The sequence below is a fragment of the Mytilus californianus genome, unplaced genomic scaffold, assembly GCF_021869535.1.
Source record: "Mytilus californianus isolate M0D057914Y unplaced genomic scaffold, xbMytCali1.0.p SCAF_16, whole genome shotgun sequence".
NCBI lineage: Eukaryota > Metazoa > Mollusca > Bivalvia > Mytilida > Mytilidae > Mytilus > Mytilus californianus.
In genome coordinates, this window is record NW_026262648.1 from 4,082,427 (window position 1) to 4,094,027 (window position 11,601).

Sequence of the window (11,601 nt, forward strand, 5' to 3'; positions counted from 1 at the left end):
TTTATTTTATTCAGTTTACTTCTAAGATCCCTTAATTTGAATTCATAAGAAAATAACAAGCTGTGAACTGTATTCCGAATTTGTAGATTAATCTGGAAATAGTTTGTTAATTGAATGTGGTACTACAGTTTCATCAGTGCTTAACAAAATTAAACGATCTGTTCATTAGTTACAGGTGTCAACATTTAAAAATGGTATACTTTCAACTGAATGGAAGGTACGATAATTGTCTGATATTTTGTTTTAAGTTGACTCAAGTTTATTCTTATTCCTTTTACATATTCTTATTTCAGTGTTTTTCTTGAATCAATAAAATGACATCATCTTTATAGTAGTATTAATCCAGACATTGACGTACTTTCCCTTTACATTTGTTCCATTCGTTCATAATACGTTTGGTTTTATTATACAGAAAATAACACCAATTAATACATTAACATGTGTTTTAATACACATTGTATAATTATTACAAACATCTTCTTCTATGAGTTTGATTTCCGCTCTGCATGTTATTGACCTTTTTATACCGCTTGTTTTTCCCAAAAAACTTGTATCATTAGAAAATATATATTTTACAATAAGCGTTATCTTCAATACCTGTTTTTTTACCAAATGTTGACTGTTTATATTTTTCACTTTTTGAAAAAGCCTTATAAAGATAATATTTTACCTGTGAGTCTGTCTTCAACTCTTTTATACAAACAAACAAAATTTAACATCAAAATAACAGGGTTTTTTTTTTAAATTGCGGTCGTATAATGGTATGACGTTGTCGTTTGGTTTCCAGACAATCATGAGTTTAGGTGTATGGATCTTTTTATGAAATTGTCCGACAAGGTTCCATACCACAAAAGGAAGGTTGAGATTGATTTTGGGGGTTATGGCCCAAACCGTTTAGAAATTAGGGACTAAAAGGGGGCCAAAAACAAGAATTTTGGATTTTCTTGTTTCAGGACAATAACTTGTGTATAAGTATGGATCTCTAAGAAATTGTACCACAAGGTTCTATACCTCAAAATGAAGGTTGGGACTGATTTTGGGGATTGTGGCCTTAACTGTTGAGGAAAGGGACCAATACTTTTCTAGTACTTTGTATACATTGCTTATTTCATGACAAATTTCAATGGGGTTGAATTCTTATGGTTTTTTAATATGTTGAATCTAACCGTGTATTAAGAGTTTGGAATCTGGGCCCCGTTTTTAAATTGGTCCACATTGAGGTCAAAAGGGTCCATAATTAAATTTGTTTGATTTCATCAAAAAAATGAATTATTGGGGTTCTTTGATAAGCCGAATCTAACAGCCTATTTAGATTTTTAGATTTTAGGCCCGTTTTCAAATTGGTCCACATTCAGGTCTAAAGGGTCCAAAATTGAACTTTGTTTTCTACAAAAATTTTATTTTATTCTTTTTTTATATATGCTGAATGTAACCGTGTGTTTATATTTTAGGATTTTAGGCCCCGTTATCAAATTGGTCCACATTGAGGTCCAAAGGGTCCAAAATCTCAAAAGTTGAATTATTGGGGTTCTTTGATATGCCGAATCTAACAGTGTATTTAGTTTTTGGAATTTTAGCCCTGTTTTAAATTGGTCCACATTAAGGTCCAAAGGGTCGAACATTGAATTTTGTTAGATTTCATCAGAAATTGAATTCTTGGGGTTTTTTGAAATGCTGAATCTGACCATTTATTTTGATTTTGGATATTGGACGGTTTGGACCATAATAGGTAAATGTTCAATTTCCAATTTTCAAGTTCTAAGACCACATTCATTCTGTATCAGAAACCTACTCCATGTCAAATATTTAATCACGATTCAAAATCAGAGCTGTATTGCACAATTAATAGAAATTGTAATAGATTCATAGTTACAGCATCAAATTTTAATTTTAGAGAAGAAACTATGTATAAATATAGCTTGAAATTTACTGTTCATTGTTAGATATTTTATTAAATAATCAAAGGGGCATTATCTGTCCAACTCATTTTCACCGATTTGACTCAAATTCTCATATTTGATTTATAACATACTAAAACGAATATCCAAATTACAACAAAGCTTAAAAAAAACAATTAACAATACATGGACTCGAGAATATGTATCAGTATTTCGTGGGTATTTTAGTCTAGACGCCATCTAACTAACGATCGAGATAACCTCAGAAGACTGACAACGGTCATATAATTCGATAGAAACATAAGTATAAATATAAATAAATAGCGAGCACGTGCAATTGGAATTTCCAGGTCTGTTTGATTCCATATTATGGGTTAAAATATGTTAATCGTCGTATTTACCTGTATAAGAATGATTTTTTGTGGAGTGAATCAGTCAACAAAATGGCTCACCCTTATTTCACTTTCAATGTTGACATTATTTTCCTTTCAATAGCTGAACATGCCTAATACGTAATATCTCCAGCTAAGGGGTTAAATTAAAGGTCACATGCATACGGATCCAATGAAGTTAAATTATTGACTTGCAAGTCAATAATACATCAGCGATGATTTTGATCTTATTTTGACAAATTTGGGCCAAACTGACTGCTTAAAACGAAATTTATTTCTCAATTCCGCTTTTATTAATATTTGAAACAAAAAGAAATGCATTTAAAATATTTGTCTAAATCGTAGCTAATGCCCCTTAAAAGGTAAGTTTAATAGATTTTTTTGAAGACATAGTATCAATGATAAATGATATCTTAGAGTTTATTTTTTTAATTTTTTTGTAAATTTTTTGAAGAACTTCGTGGTAGGTTTGTTTGTTATTCTGCATAAATTAGTCATCAGAATGCTATGTATATATATATTTTTATGAAGCAAATCCCTTTAAAAACTTTTAGCTTATATTGTTCATTAATAAATAAATTAATTAAATTCTTGGTGTACTTGGATATGCTGAATCTAACGGTGTATTAAGATTTTGGCTATTGAACCATAATAGGTAAAAGTTCAATTTCATTTTTTGTCTCGCCTTGACGGATACGTTTTAAACTGACCGACCTCTATTATATGACAGAATATAGCATTTAATCCGATTGAGTTAACGCTCAATCGTCACTGCATACGGAAAAGCTGTCGGCGAATTAAAGTACAGGAAGACAAGAAATCAAGAAAACACATTTCTGAAGATTTTGATCAAATAATGGATCATTTTTGTCTCGCCTTGACGGAGTCAAAAAGCGAGACATAGGTATGCTGTTTCCGGCGTCGGCGGTGACGGCGACGGCGACGGCGGCGGCGGCGGCGTCAACAATGTATAAGTTTGTGATTAGGTCTAGTTCATGATGAACCACTAGTGGTAGGTCAATGATATTCGGTATGCAGTTGTATTAGCATTGGCACATCTCATTACCATGGAGATTATTTGGCTCCGCCCCCTCAGTCAAGGTCTATTGACTTTGAAACTTTTCACAGTTGACATGTATTAGTTTGTGATTAGGTCAATTTATGGGGAACCACTAGTGGTAGGTCAATGATATTTGGTATGCAGTTGTATAAGCATTTTCATATCTCATTTCCATGGAGATTATTTGGCTCCGTCTCCTTAGTCATGGTCTATAAATTTTGCTAAGTTAACATGTATTAGTTTGTGATTAGGTCAGTTCAAGGGGTACCATTCGTGGTAGGCCAATGTTAATTGGTGTTCAGTTGTATAAGCATTAGCACATCTCATTTCCATGGAATATATTTGGCCCCGCCCCCTCAGTCATTTGAAGTCTGTTGACTTTGAAACTTTTGCTTTGTTTACATGTATTAGTTTGTGATTAGATCAGTTTAAGATGAACTGCTAATGTTAAGTCAATGATATTTGCATTTGCAAATATCGTTTCCATGGAGATTATATAGCCCCACCCCTGATCATGGTTCATTGACTTTGAACCTTTTACATAGTTTACAAGTTAATGTTTGTGTTTAGGTTTGTTTAAAGGGAACGACTTATAATAAGTCAATGGTATTTGGTATGCAGTTGTATTAGCATTGGCACATCTCATTCCATGGAGATTGTTTAGCCATATACCTTCAGTCATGGTTCATCGACTTTGAATATTTGCATAACTTACATGTTAAAGTATTGCTATTTTAATTTCAACATTTGCATTATCAAAATTACAAAAAAGCGAGACATATCTCTGTAATAACAGTTTATTTCATTTTTTTACCACATTCATTCTGTGTCGGAAACCTATGCTGTGTCAAATATTTAATTACAATCCATATTCAGAGCTGTGAAAAGCTTGAATGTAGTGTCCATACTTGCCCCAACTGTTCAGGGTATGCCCTCTGCGGTTGTATCAAGTGCATCCAGCTGCATCCAGCGGAGCATTTTGTTTAATCATGATTTTAAAATGATATATCACTAATTTTTTTCATAATTTGTTACTTTTCTATTATGTAGTACTTTTCTAACAGAATTTTTTATTTTTCAGTGTATATTAAATATGTTTTGTAAACTGTTTCTTTCTGTGGGATATTTTTCCAGTACTATACTGATCAAACAAGAAACTTAGAAAATGATACAAGGGTTTTGAATGCTATAAAACTAATTTGACTAGTGGTCATAATTAAGAATGTACAATTTTGATTGTTAAAAGTATGTTTTATTGCATTCAAAGCATTACAAAATTCTATCCAGTATGATCATAAATATCTGAATATTAAAATAGCAATTAGCATATCATCATCCAGAGCTAACGGTTGTCATTCGGTATTTTCGAGAACAAAATTATCGTGAAAGAATAAAGAACGATAGTCAAGCATTGCGATCTAATCGTGAAATATGTAGTTTTCTTATTGTGCAATCAAATACAATTCAACAGCAAATATGTGAAAATAGAGAGGCGAAAGATACCAAAGGGACATTCAAACTCATAAGTCGAAAATAAACTGACAACGTCATGGCAAAAAAAAAAAGAAAGTGCAAACATATCCGTTGCATTATCAAAAGGCGGAAAAGTCAGAAAAGTCAGAAAAAGAAATATGTCTGTCATAATGATTTAACTACCTTAATAATACTGTGCACTCATGTAAATAGAAAAGGCAGTACTTAAAAAAAAAAAAGGCGATGTATAACCTTATGCAAATCAATAAAGAAAAAAAAAACACGTTTTGGATCTGTAATGGTCACATGCAATTAAATCATGATATATATTTGAAACTATATCTGTTGTGTGTCAGATAATACAGTAACAGTAAAGTGCTGTTATTCTTAAAAAGGTTTCGATTATTTTTTTTAAAGGAGGAACTTTGTTAATTTTTTCATCAACTTTGATAGTGAAAGACCAGCCATCGTGAATCAATGCGTGACCAGACAAAACTGTATAGGTTTAGTTCATCGTTAAAGGCCATACGGTGAACTAAACATGCATGAAATATTTGCCACCGGACGTTAAAAAAATCAACCAATCAATCATTAGAGTGCGGGGGGTCGTGGGTTCAAACCCCAGCCTAGTCAAACCAAAGACTGTAAAATTGCTTTTAGCTGCTTCTTCGCTGAGCACTTTTTTCATAAAAAAATTAACAAGAATCTTTCTCTTAAGTATAGATATAGATAATGTTCATAAAAAATATTGATATCAGATAAGACAAACTTGACTTATAATATTATGAAAGTGTTGACGGACGGTCAGTAGTTGCTTTAAGGTACCACGGACTAGTTTTATTCCTCTAAAAAGTGGTTTGGAAATATTCATGGAAGTCTAGTCTTTTGCTGTGCGTATGACAAAATAAACTTTATATAACTACAAAATGATTTTAACGCTTGCATTGATTAGTGCAAAGAGTACCTAAAACACTGGACACTTTTAATTTGCAAAACACTCATTTGCAAATCCGCCGCCGCCTCTCCTTACACCTACAGTGTCGTGTATATAACCAAAATGTGCAGAATTACATGGGATTCAATAATTTCATTGCTTTTCTGCTGTTATTATTATATATATTTTGTAATTTGATTTAGAAAAACATGGGATTTTCAATATCCCATGGGATACGGCAAATCCCATGGGATTGACCATTATCCCATGGGATTTTGGTTAAATCCCATAGGATTTTTTTGGGTCCCATGGGATAATTGTAGTCCCATGGGATATTTGTTGTCCCATGGGACTATAATTATCCCATGGGATTTTTAATATCCCATGGGACAAAATAAAATCCTATGGAATTCAAATTATTAATATACAGTAATGTGTATGTTACAATGAATTCTGTTTGGTAGTAAAAAGTTTATAATATAAATATTAGTGTATTTTGGGTTTTTTCATTTTGTCACAAACATGTTTTTAATTTGTTTATATGACAATAAAGATTATTATTATTTTGGAAAGTATAATAATATTTAAAGTTAAAAAATAAAATCCTTTAACAGAAATAAAATGATGACATGTCTTAATAAAAGAAAAAAATATTGATTTGAAATCTTTGTCTTGTTTGTTTTATTATGAAAAATAGAACTGAAAAAAATATTTCATATTCTGACTGAATAAATTGACAAAGCACAGTTAATAGTTTACTCTTTTAATGAGGTAAAGTTTTCTTTGTTATAGTTCCATTGCAATACATGAATATGCAAACAATTTGAATCTTATACCTTTGTGGTGTTCATAATATTACGTTTATATTTGCAAATTTATAAAATAAACACTTTTCCTGTTAAGTTTTAGTTTTCTTGTTTCAGCTTGCTATGTACAATTATTCAGTCCACTACATAAGAGTCAAGTAAATAAATTATTTCATCCACTAGAATATTCCTACAATTCTTAGACAAAACATTTTTGCAATCTGTTCTTCAAAAATCCTCCTCCGTACATCTTTATTGGATGGAGCGATTTAAATGAGTGGACAAAGCAAGTTCATTTAGACAACAAATTACTAATATATTTTTTCATTCCTCCCTTCTTTCAATTGATAATTACGTTGTTGCATTTACATGATTTAGTTCTTGTGCATCTATGATCATGATAATATGACTCCTTTTTGTTTATAGTCATTATGTTGAAATTTCCTCTTTCTTATGTAGGAAAAAAACACATTCCATTTCAAATTAATAAAAAAGTCACACTATATAGAAAAATATCAACTTTAAGTTTTCTGTTCAGTATTGACCTGTTGAATGATGATCATGAAAACCAAGATGTCTGACCTACAAATACACAAAACTCAAAAATTATAAATGAAGAGAAATACAGCAATAAAATGGCTACTTTATCATGTTTATGTACATTTTGATAAAACTTTCATTTGAATATTTTAAATTGTAAGTACTCTTATTTCAGTGCTTTGTGTCTATGGTTTTCATATTAGTTGTTTTTGTGCCTTGTTGCAGTCTTTTGAGTTAAGCCAATTGCAACAAATGTTTACAGTTTGTTCAAAGGTTGTGCTGTTATTAAAACCACTGTCCTAGGTTAGGGGTGGGATGGGTGCTCACAAAATGTTTATTTTATTAGTTGATATTTGCTATTAATTAGCTGTCAGTAACTGTGAGTACTAATAGATCTGTATGTTGAGTCTTTTTTGTTACAGGGAAAGAATAAATGTCCAGCCACACCCGGTCTGTGTTTTTGGTAGCTGTTTTTCTGCTTTGTTGCATTCTAATGAGTTAATAAAATTGAGAATGAAAACGGGAATGTATAAAAATAACCTGACCCAAGAGCAGAAAAAAAGCCCTTTTCAACTGATTTTATAGTTTTTATATTGAACTGACACTTACACCACTGTCCTTAATTAGAGGGGGATTTGGTGCCAGCAAACATGTTAAACCATGCCACATTTTGTAAGTGTCTGTCCCAAGTCAGGGGTCTATTATTCAGTGGTTGTCAATTGTTGCTATATATCATATTTGTTTTTTGTTTATTGTTTTGTGCAAAAATCAGGCACTTAGCTTTCGCCTTTGTGGTGTATCCCCCAAGCATGTTTAGTATGGATAGACATTATGCCCTTTTTAAATGACGCCATGCCCTTTTTGAATTGTTTTACATTTGTTTTTTTGAATTTCATGGCCTTTTATAGATTACTATGCAGTATAGGGTTTGCTCATTGTCGAAGGCTGTACAGTGAACTAATTTTGTTAAATTTCATGTCATTTGATCCTTATTGGAGAAAAGTCTCAATGGCAATCATACCGCTTCTTATTTTCATATCAACCCTGCCATATTTTGCCTGTCTGAAATCAGGAGCCTGTACATAGTTCAGTGGTTGATGTTGGTTCACGTCCGTCATATTTGTTTTTTCATAACTTGTTCATTTTTATGAATTAGTCTGGTATATTTGAAGTTTGAATTGATGTTTTGTTCCAAATTTTGTTTGTGGTGTCTTTTATAGATGACTATATCATGTATAGGTTATGGGTTTTCTCATTATTTACAGGTCATCATTGGCCTCTAATAAGTAATTGCATTGCTTTCATCCACTTAATTGAACTCTGGTGGATAGTTTTCTCATTTACCATACCACATCTTATTTTCATAATAATCATTATTCAAGGGCAATAACTTTTATAGAAGTGGACTTACCATTTAGGCTTTGTTGACGTCTGAAATCTATTTTTGTTGATAATCTCTTTTGTTTATAGTTTCCTTTTATCTTTAATGTTCTTGCCCTACACATAAAAGGGTAAACATTATCATTTAATGACAATAGCTACTATTACATAATTAGTATGCAACTGACAATTTTGGATCATTTGTATATCTTGTCATGCTCATCATTTTTTTTGTTTAATATTATCAATATTCTATGAAAATGAGGTCACAGTAATATTAACCTTGGCAGACAGACAACTTCTTATTCTTATATGACACCTTACAGTCATTCCATACACTTACAAGTAGACATATGCTTATAATATCTGATAAAAAGAAAAAACCAAGAAAACTTAGCATTGACCAAAGAACCATAAAATACGGTCATGGTTATATAAATCTGCCAGACAGACATGCACACCTTACAATAGTTACATCCGCCAAATATAATTTACCTGTTGCTTAAAGCATATGATAAACTGACAAAACAATGCAAACTTTTCATTGACCAATGAACCATGAAAATGAGGTCAAGGTCATATAAAACATGCCAGACAGACATGTGCATCTTACAATCATTCCATTCACCAAATATAGGGGCCTTATTGCTTACAGTATCCGAAAAATAGACCAAACCACAAAAACTAAACATTGTCCAATGTACTATGAAAATAAAGTCAAGGTAAGACGAAACTTCTCAGTCAAACATATCATGATATGCACCTTACTATCATTCCATACACCAAATATAGTTGACCTATTGCTAATTTGAAAATAAGAAAATAGAAAAACTGACCAAAAAACAAAAAAATAACATTGAGCAATGAACCATAAAAATGAGGTCAAGGTCGAATAAAACATGCCAGACTAACATGTACATCCTTAAAAATTTTCATACACCAAATATACTTGACATGCTGCATACAGTATTAGAATAAAATGCTCCGCTGGGTGCAGCTTGATACGACCGCAGAGTTAGAACCCTGAACAGTTGGGGCAAGTATGGACACAACATTCAAGCTTGATACAGCTCTGAATTTGGATTGCGATTAAATATTTGACACAGCATAGGTTTCTGACACAGAATGAATGTGGTCTAAGAACTTAAAATTTTTTAATTTACCTATTATGGTCCAATATCCAAAATCTAAATACATACACGGTTAGATTCAGCATATCAAAGAACCCCAAGAATTCAATTTTTGTTAAAATCAAACTAAGTTTAATTTTGAACCCTTTGGACCTTAATGTAGACCAATTTGAAAACGGGACCAAAAATTAAGAATCTAAATACACGGTTAAATTCAGCATATCAAAGAAGCCAAATATTTCAATTTTTGATGAAATCAAATCATATCATTATTATTTCCTTTTATACATAAATAAAAAATAACCAACTTAAAATGGAAAATTTTAAAGAAAAAAATATCCTCCCCCATTTTTTTAATCCCCTTATGATTCATCACCCCCAAACTCAATCCCAGCCTTCCCTTTGTAGTATGGTACCTTGCAGTACAATTTCAGAAAGATCCATACACTTGAACACAAGTTATTGTCTGGAAACTAGAAAAATGCTTGTTTTTTTGCCCCTTTTTGGCCCCAAATTCCTACACGTTTAGGGCAATTACCCCCAAACTCAAACCCAGCTTTCCCTTTGAGATATGGAACCTTGTAGTACAATTTCATAAAGATTCATACACTTACACACAAGTTATTGTCCTGAAACTAGAAAAAGGCTTGTTTTTGCCCCTTTTTGGCCCCTAATTCCTAATATTTTGAGGCAATTACCCCCAAAATCAATCCCAGCCTTCCCTTTGTGGTATGGTACCTTGCAGTACAATTTCAGAGAGATCCATATACTTGAACACAAGTTATTGTCTGGAAACTAGAAAAATGCTTATTTTTAGCCCCTTTTTGGCCCCTTATTCCTAAACATTTTGGGAAATTACCCCCAAACTCAATTCCAGCTTTCCCTTTGTGATATAGAACCTTGTAGTACAATTTCAGAAAGATCCATACACTTACACACAAGTAATTGTCATGAAACTAGAAAAATGCTTGTTTTTTGCCCCTTTTTTGGCCCCTAATTCCTAAAATTTTGAGGCAATTACCCCCAAAATCAATCCCAGCATTCCCTTTGTGATATGGAACCTTGTGGTACAATGTCAGAGAGATCCATACACTAACACACAAGTTATTGTCTGGAAGTTACAAAAATGCTTATTTTTGGCCCCTCATTCCTTAACTGTTGGTACCATAACCCCAAAAATCATTCCGAACCTTCCTTTTGTGGTATTGAACCTTATGGTAAAATTTCATATAGATCCATTCACTTAAACTAAAGTTATTGTGCGAAAACCAATGTGTCTTCGGACGAAGACGCCAATGTCATACCAATATACGACCGCAAAAATTTTTTGCGGCCGTATAAAAACTGGACATTTTTACCTAGGAATAGTGATGTCTTGGACTAGGAAAATTAGTCTGGGGACATAAATTACTGACATCAGACTAAATATACTAGTAAATTCTGTATCCATGGACTTTTTATACTAGTTATATTTGTCTGACCAGACAATTTTTACAAGGACTAATTTATCTCTTACATGTACACTAGTTCTCAGAGAGACATGTCACCTTACCTTGACACATAATTCTGACTCTGAACAAACCAGTATTTGCTCTTACTCCTTAATAATACTGCGTGCTTAGGGGAGAAGCAGCAAATACCAACTTTAAAGTCTTTGGTTTTACCCTGTTGGGTTCAAAATAAACAACCTTCTGCACTTGAGGTTAACACGCTACCACGAGACCAGGCTGTATAATATAAGGAGTTTACCCAAGATTTAAAGTTTCCAAGTTTTTGCAAAAACTGGATCAAAATCATCATTGAAAAGCAATAACTTTTTAATAAGATTTACAAATGTAACTTTCTCTTTAAATATTACAGTTTTAGAGATAAAAAGGCAAATTCAAGAAATATGAAGAGAAAAAAAAGGTAAAAATCTGTATTTAAGGCAACAACTCCTATGAGTCAGCTGCCAGTTTTGATGCCATTTAAAATGGACAGTAGATTTT

General features: G+C 32.2%; 1 long non-coding RNA gene across 1 annotated transcript; it reads right to left on the reverse strand.

Annotated features, from left to right (window-relative positions):
- Positions 1-6,504: 6,504 nt before the first annotated feature.
- LOC127726108 (uncharacterized) lies at positions 6,505-9,869 on the reverse strand. Its single transcript, XR_007993349.1, has 2 exons — positions 8,515-9,869; positions 6,505-7,145 (listed from the first exon to the last, which is right to left on the reverse strand). It is a non-coding gene; the product is annotated as an uncharacterized LOC127726108 (long non-coding RNA).
- Between the last annotated feature and the right edge of the window lie 1,732 nt (positions 9,870-11,601).